Source organism: Saccopteryx leptura, chromosome 1 (genome assembly GCF_036850995.1).
Source record: "Saccopteryx leptura isolate mSacLep1 chromosome 1, mSacLep1_pri_phased_curated, whole genome shotgun sequence".
In the NCBI taxonomy this organism is placed as follows: domain Eukaryota; kingdom Metazoa; phylum Chordata; class Mammalia; order Chiroptera; family Emballonuridae; genus Saccopteryx; species Saccopteryx leptura.
The window spans coordinates 214966196-214985203 of NC_089503.1; the positions used below are offsets into that span (position 1 = coordinate 214966196).

At 39.4% G+C, this 19008-nt stretch overlaps 1 non-coding gene and 1 pseudogene across 1 annotated transcript; one reads left to right on the forward strand and one right to left on the reverse strand.

Moving 5' to 3' along the window:
• Positions 1–1265: 1265 nt before the first annotated feature.
• Positions 1266–1387, forward strand: LOC136389938 (small nucleolar RNA SNORA26). The gene has a single exon (XR_010748480.1). It is a non-coding gene; the product is annotated as a small nucleolar RNA SNORA26 (small nucleolar RNA).
• Positions 1388–15138: 13751 nt separating this feature from the next.
• Positions 15139–15650, reverse strand: LOC136388213 (ferritin light chain pseudogene; annotated as a pseudogene).
• Between the last annotated feature and the right edge of the window lie 3358 nt (positions 15651–19008).

A 19008-nucleotide genomic window follows, 5' to 3' on the forward strand; every position in this document is an offset into this window, starting at 1 on the left:
AACAATCAGGGCCACGTCTCCATCTCTGGCCCACAGCATGTGAAGGATTAACCCTCTGCCATTTCTCTGTTTATTGAAGTCTGAGCCAAGAGATCATTTCTGAAGTTGAGTTTACTTATTTGGCTTTGCTGCTTGAAGTAAATTTATGACATGCCCAACTAACTTGTAATCTCCTCACCAGTCTGCAATGCTTTAATGTTGCATGGAGGCGAGGGAATCGTACGTAAGTATATAACGGTTTTAGACTTTGAGATGTTGTATTTATCTTCTTTCCTATCGCTTTAAATATCAACCACCAAGTCAATGAGCCACTATCCAGCATGATTATTCAATATGCAAATATGTCTTCATCCATCTGAGCATTTCTAGTGGCCATAGATTTTGTTTAACTATGGAGTTATATGTTGAATTCCACATTTACGCAGGACACAGTTCAAGACATTAATGATATGCAGTTTTGAAATATCCAAGATCAGCTATTTGGATAAGTCCAATCCATGGTCCCTATCAATTTGTATTCCGTAGGCATCCCTTGTGGTGTCAAAATGAATGATTGGTTATCAGAAAGTTCGACTAAACTTTTCTCCTTGCAATGCATTTAGTCTACCACATTAAAAAAAACACTTTCTCTTCAGAACTTGATGACAACAGTATGCTGCCACCTGTCCCCATATTTTTCACTGCAATCTTCTAACCTCCACGTCACTCTCCTGCTTTTGTAGGGTAATTGGAATTTTGAGTGGTTGTCTTCCTCTTCATCTCAACTCTTGCCATCAGGGTTACTTCAGTGTCCATGGGAGGACCCATCAAACACCTTACATCACAGTTCCTTAATCCCTCATAGGGCAATGACCTTGGTCCCTGTCTTCTCCACACCTCCACCAAGACCAGACTCTAAACTTTGTTGTCATCAAAAATCGCCCAGAATGAGTTCCAGGCTGACCTTGGGCCTGGGGAGTCTGTCTCCAACCACTGCAGGGGTGCAGTGGCCTGAGTTCTCAAAGCAGGTATATCCCCAACCTCGAAGTGAGTGACCCAGGTTCAGAGCAAGTGGCAAATGGCCAACAGAAGGCCCCTGGGCACAGGGTTTGGCACAAAGGCCAGAATCTGGCTCTCTTTTAATGTGAAGGAAATTCACATTCCCGGGCTCCCCAGGGCAGCACAGCTGCCTCCAATGGGAGGAATAAAGAAACCACTGTGATCCACAGGATATTGAGGAAAAAGGAGTGAAGGAAATGATAGAGACCCTTGTGAGAAATCAGAACTCGCCCTTTCAAGGTTAATGCAGTACTTTAGGGAGACGACTCAGAAGGGTAAAGTAAGTCTCTGTAAAAGCCAGAGAAGAGATGGTAAAACTCCTCTTTGAATCTTGTCTGAAGTCACAGCTGGAAAAAAGAAAAAGAAAGAAAAATGAAGAATCCCCCTGCCTTTGAAACACCACTGCTCCCCGCTTGGACCCCAACCTCCTGTCCTTTCAGCTCTGTTCTCTTACTTTGTAACTCACCAGGCTCTTTTCTCGGACTTCTTCACACATGCCACCTGCTCTATGTCTCGATATGCCTGTGGTTCCCTTGAGCTTGAGATTTTGTTCTACATTCTCTCCTGGAGTGATCTCATCTACTCCCTTGGCTTCTACCACCATCTATGGGTTTATGAGTCTCTTGTTTCTTTCTTATAATCCTTAGCACTCCTCCAAGAATCAGAAAAAAATATTTCTAGTTATTTAATCATAGAAATAAATAACATTTATAGAGGTGTTACTATGGAATAGGCAGGGTTTTAAATGCTTTAAGTGTGTTGACTCATTTATAACCCTATGAGGTAGGTTATTCTTAAGTACTAGATTTCATTCACTCTAAAATGCTATTATTATGTGATCCAGCAATTCCACCCCCGAGTGTTTTGAAAGCAGGGACTCAAACAGATGTTTTGTACACAATATTCACAGTAGCTAAAAGGTGGAAGCAAAAAAAGTGTTCATAGATGGATGAATAAATAAACAAAATACGGTATAGATCCGAAATGAAATGTATATACAGCCTTAAAAAATAAGGAAATTCTGACACATGTTATAATGTGGATGAACCTTGAAGATATTATGCTAAGTGAAATAAGCCAGACACAAAAGGGCAAATATTATATGCTCTCGGTAAAGTAGTCAAATTCATAGAGACAGAGTGGTGGTTGCCAGAGATCTGGGAAGGAAAAATGAAAAGTTATTGTTTAGTAAGTGCAGAATTTCAGTTTGGGAAGATGAGAAGTTCTGGAGATAAAAGGTGGTGATGATTGTACAATGTAAGTGCACTTAAAGCCACTGAGCTATGCACTCAAAAATGGCTAAGATGGTGGAATTTATGCTATGTTTATTTCTCAAAGTAAATTTTTTTTAATTCCAAGAACACAGATTGAAATTTTAAAAAATGGCTTAAATGGTTAAAAAAGGAAGTTTGTGATTGTAAACTACATCATTATTTTATGTACCATAAGGGAAAATAATGCCATTTATTAAAAAATAGCACAATGATTTCTCATCACTTAGATTTTTTATTTTCTGTTTATTGAAAGAGCTCTTTTAGACTAGTTCAGGCATAATTTTTATGTATCACCCTTAGTATATATAAATAAAAAACCTTAATCTCCGTAAGGATCTGCATTTTCTGAATCACTTGTCAAAGGGAGTGGTTTTCCACACAAAGTTGTCCTCTGCGTTATCCTCAGCATTGGTGATGGGGTGGCTTGTTGTTGTTGTTTTTGTGAGAGAATGCCACTTATGTCCCTGTATTTCCTTCCAAGACACTGACACCCATCCTGCACATTTTGATGCTGACACTTTATTGATCTAACCAGAAAGTATCAATGGAAGGTTTTGGACAACTACAAGGGCTTGTGTTTCTTTCTCAAATCCTCTTTAAATGATTTGTTAACTGAAATGTCAAGGGGATATCATTGTCCAGTCATGACACCAGAAATAATAATCACATTACTCCATTTTTTTTTAGCCAGCTTATTTTTAACTGTTAATGGACAAGTCTATGAAATGCATCAAAAACCAATATATTAGTGAGTTATGTGGGGCTCATGGAGGACTGTTTCAGATGACATTTACTCATTTCCATTTCTTTATTTCCTTGTGCTCTGGGGGAGTTCTTTTGGTCCAGGAGAAATCCTCTTCCATTCAACTTTCTTTGAGAGGACCTCACATGTCTGTGAATTCCTGTCCTCTAATGTACATGTGCTCAAACAATGTACCCAATCCAATTAAAATGATAGAATATAAATAGCTATGATCACATGCACACATACAGAGAAAGCAACTGCGTTGTAACCACAGCCTGACCAACAGCAGGTGAACTCTCAACTTTAGAGAGGCTAAAATGTGTCCTAAGACTCTGTTTCTAGGGACATGGAGCTGACTAGATGTAAATTTCCCTATCCTTTCTGCTAAGTACAACTAAAAACCTTGGATACTACAAACAAACACAGCCAACCTACTCTAAAAGAACGGCTAAAGGAATTTCTCCAAATAGGAAGGCAGCGATAAAAGAGAGAACTCTGGGAGTAAGAAAGAGAATTGTAAGCACAAATATAGGTACATATAGGAGGCTTTCCTTCTCGGGTTTTCTGAATTATGTTTGATGGTTGAAACAAGAATTATAACACTCTCTGATGAAATTCTAAATGTACGTAGAAGACATTTTAAAACATTATAAACAGTGGAGGGTGAAGGGAGCTAACAGGAGTTAACATTTTTACATTTCATGTGAACTGGTAAAATGGTGACATCAGTAGACTGGTAAGTTATGTGTATATAGTGTAGCACCAAGAGCAAACACTAAAAAGGCTTTATGAAAAGGTACACTCTAAACGCTTCAGCTAAATCAATGTGGAAGTCTAAGACAATGTTTAATCCACAGGAAGGCAAGCCAAAAAAGAGAAATTAAGAACTGAGAAAACAAACAGAAAACAAAAAATCAAATGTCAGACCATCTAGGTTTGTATGTTTGTATGTATGTACATACATAATATATTCTGTAGCTCTGTCTCCTGAGAGGGACCCAAACAGTGACACTGCAATAATACAAAATGTCTAGCTTCCAGAATGTAGCTTCTGAGTAATATTCTCCACTAAAAGGAATCAAGGCTATTTACAGAAATGACTGATTTCAGGGCTGGTAGAAAAAGTATAAGATGAGCCTGGAGGATCTTATTTATGGCAGGAAGCAAGGAAGTGTTCAAAGAGTGAGAGGCGCATGTCAAAGGACACAGAAACCAGCCTGAAGGGGCCTCCCCTGGCCCAATCTGGGACAGTTTAAGCACATATGCAAATAATGATAGTAATGGATTATAACCAACAGAACAAAGAAATCATGAATCCGTTCTGATATAAGCTAATGAATGGAAACATTGAAAGTTTGATGAGGACTTACTAGCAAATTTACGTATTAATGACATAAGGAAAAAGAAGAACTTGAAAGTGAAGAAAACTAGCCAATACCACTTTAATCATGCGATCAAAGCAAGCATCATCAGTTATGGGATAAATCGAAATCATTCCCCACCTGATAAGACACAAGAAGAACATAAAATCGCTTCTTTGATTTTCCTGCCAAAGATGCAGAACCTGAATTTCATCAGGAGGAAACATCAGACAAACCCAAAATAAGGGACAAATAACTGACCTGTAAGCCCAAAGGAGACAAGGACAGGAAAGGCAAGCAGAGTCTGAGGGACTGTTCCAGACAGAAGGAGACAGAAAGGGCTGGACAGCTGAACCCAGCGCCTGAGTCCAAACAGGATTCTTCTGCTAGAAGTCATTGACGGGACATTTCACAAAACTTGACTGAGGACTGGATGGTAGTAACGTAGCAAGTTACTTTCTTACTTTTGTGGCTTTCTTCTATTGATACAGGAGAATATTCCTGTTGTACAAAATACACGCTGAAGAGTCGGGGACATCAGGTCAGCAACTTATTTGGACATAGTAGGGTTTAGGGAGAAAAAAGAATTTCTTTGCCTTTGTACTGGACTTAACAGATTTTCTGTAAATGTGGGATGTTTTGAAGTTTAAAGAAAAACAAACAAAATTAAAAATATTGCCAGGTATTTAACATTTAGTATATCTCAAACAGGTGATCACCCTTCCCACTCTACCTTTTGTGCTGCTCAGTTTTGGTTACCAGTATTTTTACCTGAGCACTTACTAAAGCTGAAAATCTTGGGATTGTTCTCAGGGTTTCCTTCTCTCCTACCCCCCATCTAAGCTTTATCTATTCTGCCTCAGAAACATCTCTCAATGTTAATGCATGTTCTCTGTCCTCATTGCCAATTTGTCGGCCTCTTTCTTTGTCTTTGGCATCACCAATCAGTCTTCCTGCATCCAGCCTCTCTCCTAGACAGTCCACTGGCAAATTATCTTACTAAAAGTGAATCTTTTCACATCACTCCCCTGTTTGGGGACATCATCTGGCTTCATAGGGCATTTAGGGTAAATCCTAGCATTGGAGAGTTGTAGCTCTTCAAGTCTTGTTTTAGTCATCTTATCTCTTGCCCCTGCTGAAAAACTACAGTCTTCTCAACTTTCTCCAGATATAGCTGCCCTTCCTTACCTCATTTATATATGTGTTGTGCCCCCCTGCCTACCACACCTCCTATGCCACCTCTCCTTCAGGGGACATAAAGTGCACTTAGCACATTATGGAGAAGTCTCTGCCCATGTTGCTCGATTCTATGAGCTTCTCAGCAGGAACTGTGCCACCAACCTAAGTTCTACGGGGGACATATGGACTTCAGCTGGAAAGTGTCAGTAAGGATTGGATTCGGAAGAGGTCACTCCTTACTTGGACCATTTCTGAGCTCTGTGGGGGTTCAGACCAAGTCACCCGAGGCTGTGCCTTTGTGGTGTACAGATTGTTTTACGCTAGAGGCAACTTGCGCTGCAGGCTCAGGAGAAACTCCTGCCCATCCCTTAGTTACCTAGAACTTGAATTAGGAGTCTTGCCCGTAATAAGAGATGATCAGAGATAACCTCTTTGACCTATCTCTAGGGCAGGGAAAACTACTAATTACCAAACAGGTGCTCTCCCTGCAAGGACCTTCTGAAGCCCGACGGTGCCTTCCCTCACCCGCAGCTCAGAATGTCATAGACACGCATTTTCCCTGGCTGTCATTGAACCCCTTGTGCACGTGGGGGCTCCGATGCTCTCAGGCATGCAGGATTTCCATACATCTGTATGTATTAAATTTGGTTTAAGTCCTCTTGTTTATCTACCTCATGTCTATTTGGTCATTAGACCAGCCGAAAGAACCTGATGGGGAGGGAAAAGTTCCATCCTTCCCACAGTCCCAGCAGTCCAATCGGGGAAGTCATTTTCACATGGTCCCAAATTCTGCATCTTTTAGAGCAGTGGTCCCCAAACTTTTTTGGGCCACGGACCAGTTTAATGTCAGAAAATATTTTCACGGACTGGCCTTTAGGGTGGGATGGATAAATGCACAAAATAAAATTATGCGACCGACGTAAAAACTGTGGTATTTTAAAATATAATTGTCAAACTTATGAGACAAGCGTCAAGAGTGAGTCTTAGACAGATGTAACAGAGGAAGTCTGGTCATTTTTAAAAAATAAAACATCGTTCAGACTTAAATATAAATAAAATGGAAATAATGTAAGTTACTTATTCTTTCTCTGCAGACCAGTACCAAATGGCCCACGGACCGGTACCAGTCCGTGGCCCGGGGGTTAGGGACCACTGATTTAGAGGAAAAGTGCTCTGGTAGTTCATTTCATCTTCTTTGGGAAAGTAGCGACCCTAAAGGTCTATCCTGGATTGTATATTTTGTCGGAGTATGCTTTGTGGTGGCTCATGAGGCAGAGCTCAAGCTTTCTCCTCATTTTGGTGCTGACTGGTTCCATTTCTGTCTCAAGTCTGCAGGCCTTTGGACAGAGAACACGTAAATGAAGAAGCACTCTCACTATAGATAAATATAATATAATATTAGAATAATATATATTATATAGATAATATATGTTGCGTAGGTAATATAATATATTATATATTTATATGTTATACATATGTTATATAGCATACATTATATATCTTTATGCATTATTCTAATCCAACAGGGAAGAAAATATATTCTGTTACAATAATTTAATCTTTTGCTTATGTGAGTAAATATCAAACTTCGGCTCAAATAGAAATGAGCGAAAGGATTTGCATGATGCTACCAATACTGTATGAATGTTTATTTTTATCTTTTGGATTTCAACAATATTCTCTCACTATACATTTTTAGAGGGTTTTAGAAATTAGGAAGCACCACTAGCTGATGAACAGGCATGAAGAAGCAACAAAGGTGCACAGCAGGTGGAGTTCCCTGAGTACATTCATAGTTTGGTTTGCTTCCATCAGAAATTAGGCCTCGTGGAATCCAGTTACCACGGGGATGGCAAACAGATGCCCGACACATGTGGTTCCCTTTAAGAATGGTTTTCTGCGTGAGGTGTTCTCCATGCTCCTGACAGTCTTCTCTGTGTGTCCAGTTCCTGGATGCCTTATTTTTTTTTCCTTTTTACTGAATTTATTGGGGTGATACTGGTTAACAAAATTATACAGGTTTCAGGTGCACAATTCTATAGCACATCATCTATACACTATATTGTGTGTTCATCACCCCAACTCAAGTCTCTGTCCATTACCATTTATTCCCCCTCTATCCTCTCCAATCTCCTCCCCCACTCCGGCAATCACCACATTGCTATCTGTGTCCAAGAGGGGTTTTTGCCCTCTCTTCCCTCCCCTTAGATTAAAGCATGCTGCTTGACTCCATTCTGCAGTGGGAAGAAGGGAGGTGAGTTAAAAGCAGAAAGGGCGTAAGAAGGTATGGCTTTTGTATTAATCAGTAGTGGCACTCAATTCCTAAATCAGACCACTTGTCTGTCTAAGGAGAGAGCTACAAGTTTCTAAGTCAAATTCTGGTGATCATCAAAGTTAGAAAACTTTTTCCTTCATTTTACAGTTTCCTCTTGGATAAAGTTAGTAGTAGTGAAAAGATTCATTTCTAAAAATCTAGAAAAACAATTTCTAAAAAATTCACTATGCTATTAGGGAATGGTAGTGATAATCCAGATGGGACAATCTGTATAGACCATTTGGTGACAAATGACTTTATTAGTTTGAAAATGTAGAGCTCAGATAATATAATAAACCTTGTCTCTCCGTTTGGTTCTTTAAACATATTTGGCAATTTGAGATTTAAACTCTGGTTATATCTCCTTGAAAGCACATACTAGGATCCCTTTAACCTGGAGCATGGATGACCAACCTGGCTTTCCTCATTTACGTTCTACAATCTCTGGTTCTGATGTGCCTCCCACGCAAGACACACCATTATCTAATAACTTTCTAAAGAGAAAGACCCCCATTACATTTAATGTGCATATTGATTGTATGATAAATCCTGATTAAAGTGCATCTTAAAATTGGGAGATGAATATTTGGAGAGAATTTGTTCTTATCAAGTTGGCTCAACTAAAAAAATGACATTTATTTTTAAGACATAGGGAGATTGCCTAGAAACCGTTGGCAGGAAGTAAGGGGAAAATTCACAGGAACCATGCAGTCACCAGGAAAACAACTGTAAGGGTTGGTGCTCTCTTCTCTGTGCTAGTCTCTCCAGTTCAACTTTCTGCACACCTCCCCACTCATCACTCCACTTCTGTTCCCCCACCATGTCGGCTTTGACTTTTCCTGATGCCAAATTTAGACTCAATCTGACTGCTCCCTCCTGCGCAGAGACTTACTTTTAAAGTGTTCCAACTACAAATATTCAGGAGGAATCTGATTGGCTCAGCTTGGACTTGGTACTCCCTTTTTGTCCAATCAGGTTTGGCCATGGTGTTTGGGTCATCTAATAAAACTATGGGCACATAGATTCACTTCACCAGGGTATGGGTGGAGCTCAGGTCTCTGAGAATGGGAGGGAAGATAATGATTGTCATCACATGAAAATCAGGAGTTGTGTGAGGAAATTTTCAAATCTATAGATTTTTGGAGTTAAATGAAAGGTGGTCATAAATTCCTTGGCTTACATGGGAAAATGACCAAAATAGTTCTATCTATGGCTCACCTAACTTGTGCCTGCTGTTTAAAGCTGGGAGGCTCCATTGTCTAGGCTACCAGCTAGCTAATCTGCCATTTAAAATGTCAGTTATTTAAAGACACAGGGACATGGGGGTATGTAATATACAATTTGTGCAACAGTTTTTTCTTAAGATTTTAATTTAATGCAGTACAGACAGTGAAATGGGGTTTTTCTTACATTGTTTGTGGAAGTGCCAATTATCAGAATCCTTTTAGAAAGCCATTTGGAAATGTGTATCAAGAACCTTAATGCATCCATGAGTTCATTTTCAATGTGGTTTGAGGCTTATTGGAGCTGGTTACATAGTTAGTGCTCAGTGAAAGCTTAATGAGAGATTAGTTTATATTTTATTTGCTTTTTTTACACCATGTCCTTTCTTGTTTTTCTGTTTAACTTGCCTTACTATCAAGTTTATGTTTGAATGACTAGAACAACATTTGTGCAAGCAGGTTATAATGTGTGCATGCAAGTTGTACAACAGAGTACAGATGGCATGAAAATGGAACTTTGTGTTCAAGTTGGCCTGTGAATACAGGTTTATAATGTGAGCTGTAGGATGTGATGACTGAAGGCAAACTTGGGGGAAGGGCACTGATGAGAGGTTGAGGTTTTGTGACCACTCTTGAGTGAAATTCTGTCCCAGAATTTTCTAGGTCTGGTTCAACTCAACTTCATCTGCAGCCAGAACTCATCACTTTACCCAGCATGCAAGAGGCCCATCTCTGTCCATCAACACCAGCTCTTTGTCAGCAGTTGGAGAGAAGGCTGTGTAGTATAATATTTCTTCAATGCCATAGGCTTAAGAACACCTTTCTTTCCACACTCATATTTTATATTTACCTACACCAAAGTGTCCTTATGGAATTTTCTTTTTTTTCTTTTAATTTATTTTTTTTTAATTTTTATTTTTCTTAAGTGAGAAGCAAGGAGGCAAAGAGACAAACTCCTGCATGCACCCTGATAGGATCCACCTGGCAAGCCCCCTACCAGGCAGGCAATGCTCTGCCTGTTTGGGCCCTTAGTCTGTTGCTCAGCAACTGAGTATTTTAGTGCCTGAGGCATGGTTATAGAGTCATCTTCAGTGCCTCAGTGCCTGGGGCCAAGTTGCTCCAACTGAACCATTGCCGTGGGAGGAGAAGAGAGAAGGAAAGAGAGAGAAGGGGAGGGGGAGGAATGGAGAAGCAGATGATTGTTTCTTCTATGTGCCCTGATCGGGAATTGAACCTGGGATGTCTGTACACCAGGCTGATGCTCAACCACTGAGTCAACCAGCCAGGGTCTGGAATTTTCATTTAAAATACTTTTTTAAAAAATTTTTTTTATTTATTCATTTTTAGAGAGGAGAGAGAAAGGGAGAGAGAGAGACAGAGAGGGAGAAAGAGGAGAGAGAGAGAGAGAAGGGGGGAGGAGCTGGAAGCATCAACTCCCATATGTGCCTTGACCAGGCAAGCCCAAGGTTTTGAACCGGCGACCTCAGTATTTCCAGGTTGACGCTTTATCCACTGTGCCACCACAGGTCAGGCTAAAAGACTTTTAAGCGAGATCACCTGTCGGCCTTTCCAGGGTTTGTAAGGTAGGATATCTTTTCCTTTTCCCAGTTTTATTGAGATATAATTGACATTTAACATTGCATTAATTTTAGGGGCATAATGTGATTATTTGATACTTGTGTATATTGCAAAATGAACACCATGATAAGTCTAGTTTACTTCCATCACTTCACATAGTTACAATTTTTATTTCTTATGGTGAGAACTTTAAAGATCTACTGTCTTAGTGACTTTCAAATACACAGGACAGTATAATTAACTAGTCACCATGCTGTACATTAAATCTCCATGACTTATTTATCATCTATCTAACTGGATGTTTGGTATTTGTACCTTCTGCCCACATTCATCCATTTCTCCCATCCCTGATCTTCCCCTCTTCCACAGCCACCAATGTCATCAGGCAGTCTTACAACAAGGTTCTGGGTGTCATTTTACAGAATTGCACAAAGTGGTTCCATGAACCTGGAGAGAATTTGTCATCACACATTCTGTTTGCACACATCAAGGTGTAGCCCCTTCTTTGTTTACTTTAGAGCTGTTGTTCCTAAGGCAGCAGTGGGATTGGTGAAGGTCATGATCCTGCTTCCTTAGGTAGACAAGCTCTGGTAGACTAGCCTCTTCACTCGTGGTTTGTCAAATCTACATGGAAATTCCCATTCTTCAAGGGTGTGTGGACATATACAGGGTGGGGCAAAAGTAGGTTTACAGTTATGAGGATATGAAACACAGTTAATTCTTGCATTAATATTCCTTAGTTATTGTGTTATTTTCCACTTTAACAACTGTAAACACAGGTACATATTATAAAAACATGCCTGTACATATGCATGGCAATAGCATTTTTATTTGGCATGTTGAATTTAAATGCTTTTAACACCATGTGGAAATTCATCGTTGAGTAGAAAAACTCAGCATTTGACTATGAAATTGCTTAAAATAACTTCAAAATTCAGTATTAACTGAACTGAGAGTTTTCATTCAGTTTCTGAGATTCCAACGAAATCTTTAACAACATCTGTTATGAGAAGCGCCAGCTGTTTGGGGCAGGTTTGAGTGATCTAAACAAAAGCATCTTTTACCAAAAGCTGCTAAAGATCTCACACATGCCCTTTTCTTCCACATCAAGATTCCCACACCTGTATGTTATCCAAAAGTCAGTTAGACGGAGGTTAGGGGGTTGAGAAGAATTTGTGAGGAGGAAGAAGGAAAAGAAGGTAATGATTTTCTCTCTATTGATTTCTAAGTAGGCTCCTGCCAAAAATCATCATTAGATGGGTTCTTGTGTAGTTCAATTTATACTCAGTGTTTTAATAGTAATTCTAACTCATTTTCCAGGATTTCCTGTTAAAATTTGAATTTTCTAAGAATTAATGATAGAGGGATAAGATAGTGCTTTGATCTCCAGTTAGTTCTAGACCTTAGTGAGCAGAGTTCTTTTTTCCCAAGGCTAAGGGGTAATTGTAGGCTTATCTCCCCATCCCAGAATCTATATGATTTTGAAAAGCCTTGGCCTTGTGTCTCTTTGTCTATGAGCTCACACTGAACGACAGACAGATCTGGCTACTGGGTCGTGATGCCCAATGTCAGCCTGTCAGGATGGCAGGGAGACTTCCTATTACCCACCTGTTTTGTCAATTCCTAAGTTCAACAACAAAGGGGAACTTTTGCCCTGTCCCTGGACCACGTTCCTTCCTGGAAGTGAGAAAGCCATTGGTACCAGCACATACGTTAGGAACCGAAGGAGCTGACTTTCCGTGAGCCCAGCAGGTGACCCTGGCACTCTCCCTGAAAATCACTCAGAAGCAGATTTGAAATTAGTCCCTTTTTGTTCAAGGTCAGGAGAATAAGAGATTTCTAATCTTAATGCAAGATGCATGTGTAAAGTAGCTTCAACCCTACATTCTGCATTAAGAGTTACATGGAAACAAACAGGAATCTCATATACAGTACACTATATTTTTCAGTCTTGCTAAAGTAAATAGTTTTGAAACAGGTAAATGTTTTCACTCTTCCCGTCGAAGTCAAGGTGTTTCAGCTTCTCTGTGGCGAATGCAACAAGAGACACAGAAAGTACCAGTGTTTAGCCTGGACAGTTGTGTAACATCTGTAATGTCATTAACGTCACTATGCAGAGTTGTAACCAACATTGGGTTTTTATCTTAACTGCTTGATAAGCTACATCTATATTGAAATTTAAATAAAGGTATAATAATGTATATAGCTAAAGAGGATTTTTATTTGTTTCCTTTTTATTTGTTTACTTGTTTGATTAACAATTTTCTTATATCATATTTTATGAGTGAATATAAGAACATCTTTTTTTGTATGGGCAAGTATTTAATTTCTGGAAAATTTTAAGTGAATGCTTTCTTAAGTTTTCTATTTTTGGCAGGTTTTTTTGGGGGGGTTATATTTTTCTTAGCAGAGGAGAACTCAACAAACTTCTGCAAAACATCTCTTTAACTTTCAATTGGCTTTGATTATATTTACAACACTTACTTACTTGTCAGTTAAATGCATTAAATACTATTGTTTCAATAGCCCTTGCTGTGTCAAACTGTTATTTCTGATATTTCCAATATAAGCATGAGGTCAAGAAGAATAGAGAATACCAAATAAATTTCTCAGCAGGAATTTCAGCTTCCTTTCTCCAATATGTTCATACTTCTGATTTCAAAGAGGGAGGAGAAAAAGAAATCTTATAAGCAGATATGATTGTCTGAATTTTGCTATTATCTCTGCTCATGGCTTCAAAAATACTAAAGTATATATAGTGCTTGATAACATAGTGGATAATTTTGTATAGTAGATGCTGACTGTAAATCTTTTTTGGCTCATATAAAGAGAGTAATCTTAAAGTAAATTATATTTTGAGTCCTGAACTTATCCTCTCTCTGAATCCTTCCTTACATAATTCGCTTACAGGAAAAAAATAAACAACTGCCATGACATTTCATTTTCAGAGCTCTCATTGACTACTAGTGCTTCACAAACTTTGATGTCTGACTGTCTTTAAAAATGTTTAATCATCATAATGCATAAAACAATGTGGAGCAGTCTGACATTGTTTGTCTTTGTGTGGTCGAAAAATAATACAAAAATAAATTGTTTGTATAGTGCTGAAAATGGAGGTTGGGATTAGATTGACCTAAGGTTAATGATAGGATGAAGATCAACTGTCAAGTAGCAAGAAAATGCTATATAGCCTTGGCAATAATTAATGTTGAACAATGACTGGAGTTCAGATTATTGTAATGAGAGATGAGACGCTATTCTGGGTGTCTGGAGGTGAATGTGACTTGGTTTTCTATGGTTAGGGGGTAAATAAGGAGGAGGACTTAAAACAATGTAACTGGATTCAATGAGCTTGCAGTGATGCAAGGTCCATGGGAGACATTATTAATATATATAAAGAGTTTATAAAATATGTAGCAAGTGGTGTTTTATAGAATTTGGTACCTGAATGAGAGGTGATGTGGAGAGCCTTTGGATCTAGGGAGGTATTTATCTAACTGTAGAAAACAGACCAAGATCATGGTTTCCAAAATCTCATATGTTGACTATTTTCCTATAATACTAATCATTCTTGCCATAATAGATCATCAGTGGTTCTTGCTCTCATAATGTAGTCCCTTAAAATATTATTAAAACAATAGACATACTAGTAATACATTATCAGAACAAAGCATCCTGGTGGTGATGTATTTCACAAAAGATGGCTCCACCTTGGGCAGAACAGGTCCAGGAGAAGAGTCAGCACAACAACACAAAAGGTGAGTCTACAGCACATGCTTCTTGGCACCTAACATTTGTCTCTGGCTGTACGTTGTGACTTGAACGCAATGCTCATTCCAATTTCTATTGGAACATTGACTCTGTCAAAATCTTGGGATGTGGGGAGTCTTACTTCTGAAAAAGGAACAGGGTGGAATGAAAGTCTTCTATGATGGACGGTCGTTTGGAGGTGATGAGTTGTACAGTGCTGTTTTGCCTCCAGGAAAGCAAGCTCACCTGGGAGTGTAAACCTAAACCACACCAGACATGGTGGCATCACTGACACCGAGTGGCAGCTGTATGTGCTTCTCCCGCCACCTCACTACAAACATCATCATTTTCTCTCAACACCTTATCAAGCCCTTTAACCCGGGACAGGTGCTTTCAAAATCAAACATTTGATCTATAAGTGAAGAGAACTAGTTCTAAAAATGCTCAATACCTACAGAAAAACAAACAAACAAAAAGTTAAAGAAAGAAACCCAATCCACTTGGTCATTTTTTTTTCTGCAAAAAGCTTAATTGTTTCCATTTGATCAGAGGCATGGGAGAAGGCTCCAGAGTGTTTAAAAAGATGCTTAGTGGTTGCAGGGCCAGACTCAGACAGAAGCCAGACATCAGGGGGATGCATATAGGACCCTCAAAGGCCTCTGGACTCCAAAGGCTCCTAGCTGTGCTGGAAGGTGAGCCTTTTAAAGAGATACTTGCCTAGCCCAGCCTGGAGGCTGGCCAGCCTGCAGGTGGTCAGCCATCTGCTTGATGAGTTTCACCTTCTCACGCAGGAAGTGGTTCTCCAGGAAGTCACAGAGCTGAGGGTCAGGGAGTGCAGAACTCAGGGCATGCAGATCCAAGAGGGCCTGGTTAGATCCTTCTCCTGGGTCTTGGCGGCTTTTATGGAGGCCTGAGTTTCCCTCCACTCACGTTGCTAAATCTTCTGGATGTCCTGGAAGAGGGTGTGTCCGCTGCACTGGTTTTGCACTTCAAGAGATGCTTGGGGGTGCTTGTATTTCTCAGCCAACTCCAAGAAGTGGACCACACACTCGAGAACCACATATCATCGCTGCTGAAATAGAAGCCTAGAGAGAGGTAGGTGTAGGAGGCCCACAGATGTGGGTTGACCAAGTGGTTGACCATGGCCTCCTCCTCAGTGGAGTAATTCTGATGACTTTGGAAGTGCATGATGACTTTGGAAGTGCATGGTTGCTTGTCGATAAGGAGTTAAATGAAAATAAATAAATAAATAAAAACAAATGAAAAAGGTTGGCTGGTCTCAGAGGCCAAGGATAGCTGAGATGGTTCTGAAGATTGAGGCAGCTGGAAAAGAGGTTGGAGGGCCGTCGGAAGCTAGAGCAGGCATTTCTAGGTCTGTTCTGTTCAATCATTGTAGAAGCAAGAGGTAGATCTGGGGGAAAGATGCCACTACTGTGCCAAAGAAATGGTGCCCACATAGGAGCAAATCTAGAGGGCTTTAATACTTGTTTATTGCACTTGTAGATAAAGAAGGATTTTTCTTTGATGGTTTATTTATTGTCATCATCCTCTTGATAATCGGTTTAGGAATTTAGGATACGGGCATTCAGATCCCACGTGGGTATGCTGACACCTTTAGGTACAGATAAGGCCATGGCCAGTGCTGTGGTCAGTACTGGGATTTTTATGGCAAAACCCCAATCACATTATTGCCATCGCTGTGCAAAAGTCAGATTTCTTGTTCACGTCCACCCTTTACCTTCTTTGGCTTGACCTTCTTTGAACCTGCAAAAAGTCCAAAAGAAAAAGAAACAGCATATTTATAATAACTCAAAGGCAAACTGTCTAGAAGCAGCAATTGATGGGAAGATTTTCATTAATCAAGGTGTGGGTGAGGAGTGGGTAACACTTTCTAGGTAGTGACTCTTTCTATTTGAATGAGCCAGACAGAGAGGGTTAATGATTTAAGATCCTGTCACAGCAGGGAAATTATCTAGCACACCCCTCCCCTAGGAGAAGGCAATAATCACCTCTTAGTAAGAGTCTGCAGAAGCAGCCAACATCTTGAGAAAATAGCTCCAATTTAGACAAAGGCATTCATAGGGGGTTTCCTTTGGTAACTGAAGGAAGGAGTTGGGAGTGTCCAAAGGGAGAAGCATATATACTTGCTAATATAATTTTATAGTAATTGTGAATCTTTGTCACATGGCTTTCTCTAGATCCTTGGTATGAGATGTCTGTCAACTAACTGGCCATTTTCTAAGTGGATGACTTAGATGAACAGATGGATCTATCCCTTAAAGGGATTCACTGTTTCTTTTCTTTTCTTTTCTTTTCTTTCTTTCTTTCTTTCTTTCTTTCTTTCTTTCTTTCTTTCTTTCTTTCTTTCTTTCTTTCTTTCTTTCTTTTTCTTTTTTTGCAAGAGAGAGAGAGATAGAGACAATAGGGACAGACAAATAGGAAGGGAGAGAGATGAGAAGCATCAACTCATAGTTGCAGCACTTTAGTTGTTCATTGATTGCTTTCTCATATGTGCCTTAATGGAAAGGGTGCTCCAGCAGACCGAGTGACCCCTTGCTCAAACCAGAGACCTTGGGCTCAAGTCAGTGACCTTGGGATCTTGTCTATGATTCCACACTCAAGCTGGTGAGTCCTCCCTCAAGCTGGATGAGCCATGCTCAAGCCAGTAACCTCGAGGTTTAAAACCTAGGTTCTCATGGTCCCAGGTCAATGCTCTAGCCACTGCACTATCGCCTGGTCAGGCAGGATTGACTATTTTTTAAGAGAATGCCAGAGATCCCAGAAGAGAGAGATAGAGGGAGAGAAATGCTGTTGTCTTATTAATTCTAGTGTCTTGCCTGGAAGTTACAGAGCAAAATACACATGAGTTTTATGCCTGAAGGGGGAGAACTTTAAGCAAGACTCGTTGTAAAATGCTAACCTTAAATAGAAGACACAGAAATAGGCTTGTAAGAGCAGACAATTATCTCCCACATGAACTTGGGCCCCGTTGTGTTTGTATTTACCAGTGACCTTGCCACTGTCACTTAGCACCAGATGATACAAGGAATAATGTTTTACATTTCACCAGAATAGACTCAGTCCCCACAAGGCCTAATATATCCAGTCCCTGAGGTATCATAGATTAATTCATTGATTTTAAATATTTTATAAAATGCACCCATCAAAGGGCTTGAAGCATATATCCATCAATTAAAAATTAAACAATTAAGACAAAATAGCGCGCACGCACGCGCGCGCGCGCACACACTCTCTCTCACACACACACACACACACACACACACACACACACACACACACACACGAGCTCAACCATGCCATCCATTACCATGAATAAGCCATCAATAGGAAACCAAGGAAAGACAAATAACTTACAACAAGCCTGCAAGTAAAATACACTTATCAGCCAGCCCATTTAATAAATGCTTTTTGACATTAAGAGCCTGTTTCTATGTGGTCCTGTACCAAGAGAGATTTACGTATACACCCTGTGTGCATTCAGTACAAGAAAGACAACTGAGCAGAGTCCACTGAGGGCTCCCAGCATGCTATACTAATAGAAAGTTATCTTTAAAATATAATGAATTAATATGGGTGTCTTTCCAGGGTTTTCTTATATTACAATCCAAATTTGGAAGACAGATACATTATAAGGCTCACATTGTGTGAGTATGCAGTGACTGGAAGATATTTTTGAGGGGAGTACAGATTGTTTCCAACTTCCTAGGGCGATTTGGCAATGCGGACTTGAAGCCTTGAAGTTTTTCATTCCCTTTGGCCCAGAAACTCTACTTAATGGAATTTTATTTTAAAGAAATAGTCGTTAGAGATTGCAAAGATTTAGCAATAAGAACATGCATGTCAGCATTGTTCACAATAGCTCAAATTTGTAAACAGTCTAAGTTTTCAAAAATACAAGGTTATTTCAATCTATTATGAAACAGTCATATTGGGGACGTCAATCAAATTCCTAACAAAATAATAGGAAATGGCTAATGACATTTTAAGGTAAAAGAAGTATGCTGCAGAACAATATTACTGAATCATCCCTCTTGGGTGAAAAAAAATGTCCACACACAAATATACAAACACACTCTCATTAGCACGAGCCTGCAAAGAAACACCCAAATATTATAATAACTATCTCTGTGTGTTAATATGGGTGATTTAAATTTTATTTTTGCTTATTTGCATTATCTTTATTTCTAAATTTATATTTAAAACTAATAAAAAGATACCAAGATGGGTGAAAATAAAGGTCAGAATGGCTGGGGACAACAAGAGACTGGACTTTGGGTGGTTGGCAATATCAGTGATGTACACAGATGTTGTGTTATAAAGTTGTACACCTGAAACTTATATCATGTCATGAAACAGTGTTCCCCCCATAAATTTAATTAAAATAAAAATGTAAACAAACAGAAAACAGGCATTTTTCTGCATATATGATACACTTTATTGACATTACATGAAATTAAACCAGAGCTATATAACACATGGACAGTCTCACTTTGTGTTCAAAATTAACTTAAACCCCCTTCCTTTC